Consider the following 1554-nt stretch of genomic DNA (forward strand, 5'->3'; position numbering starts at 1 on the left):
TTGGCCTAGAAACTCTGCTGTGGGGACCATTAAACAGGTCCAGAGTTTAAGTTGCACAGTAAATTATACTCCGAAGACACAGAGACTTCACATCCTGTTTCTCGCTATGTCTCAGAAGTCCTAGGAGACAGGGTCACGTTTTCACAGGGAGCCATGAGTGTAGCGTCTCTTGATGGAACCGAGTCCACCAGGGACTACTGTCAAGTTCTCTGAGTTTTAATATCAAAACTGGAGAACTAAATTAAATTAGGCTTTTTCTCTATTTGAACAATCTTCACAGCTGGAACAGATAGGAGAACCAATATTCGTTTTAGGTGATTCCAGATCGTACAGTCACTTTCAACAAGTAGTTATGATTAGAAGCAGCAAGAATGATGTGCTTGGTAGTTTAAAAATAAATGTTTGTCATTTTTTATCTTTTGCCTTAGAAGGAATAATGAATTGTCTATAGTTACCATGACAAAAAAAAAAAAAAGCCCCACAGTCTAAGACCGCAAATAAATGAGCATAAAGAAAGCAAAGTCATATGTTTTTTATAGAGAAATATATACTTATTTTAATGAAGTAGCTCAAAACATAGTTAGACTGGCAAGTATACTGTCTGCAGGGTAAACTAACAGATGACGGAGATCATGAATAAGCTGGTGTCACAGCTCAAGGCCAACAGGCAAGACTGAGAAGACTCAGACTTCTGCTAGACTTAGACTTTAGCTTTAGTGAGGCCTTTAATTTATTGAAGGATCCCACTTGCATTCTGGGGGGGCACAAAGACTAATTCAAGTACACAGGCTTAAATATCAATTTTTCCCAGAAACATCCTCATAGAAAATACCTCCTATAGTATGTCCCCTTAGAACTGAATATCAGTTTCACCTTAACAAAATGGTTTAAACCTTAAGGCATTTTGAAAAGTTTACCTTTAAATGTTCAGTGAACATTACATGCACATCTCTTTGTTTGCCATTAATCTTAGTGACCTGAGTGAAGTGAAAAATCCCCTATAATCAATGAGTTTATTCACATCCATTCTATATAGATTTGCATAGTGCTACATTGAAACTTTCATGTACAACAAAAAAGAGCCCCTCTAGTCTTTGCACTCAGTGACACAATCACATATGCGTGGGCATAATAGTTTTTCTTTTTTCATTATTAATATTTATTTATTTATATTTCAAAAATTATGGAATGCTTCATGAATTTACAAAGGGGCCATGCTAATCTTCTCCGTATCATTCCAATTTCCATATATGTGCTGCCGAAGCGATGATGAAATTAATCACTCTTTGTAATAATTCTGTCATGAAACTTTCTAATGTTCTGTTTCTCTGAAATGTAGAGTGCTAACTGGTAGTTAAGAGCTAACAGTTATTTAAAGTTAGAATAATTCTGAAATACATTTCCCTTAAAAGCTAAAGTTTTGAGAGTTTCAAATATTCAACTTAGATTCAACCATTTCTTTAAAACTAGTTAAGAAATCATTTTAAACACATAAGGAGAAATGATTTAAAGTCTGGAGAATGTTTATCTTGTTTATATTTTGAAAATTTCCTA

General features: G+C 34.5%; 1 pseudogene; it reads right to left on the reverse strand.

The window, feature by feature from the left end:
• Positions 1–1177: 1177 nt before the first annotated feature.
• On the reverse strand, positions 1178–1267 carry LOC120097194 (U6 spliceosomal RNA; annotated as a pseudogene).
• Positions 1268–1554: the final 287 nt, after the last annotated feature.

The sequence above is a fragment of the Rattus norvegicus genome, chromosome 15 (assembly GCF_036323735.1).
Source record: "Rattus norvegicus strain BN/NHsdMcwi chromosome 15, GRCr8, whole genome shotgun sequence".
Taxonomy (NCBI): Eukaryota; Metazoa; Chordata; class Mammalia; order Rodentia; family Muridae; genus Rattus; species Rattus norvegicus.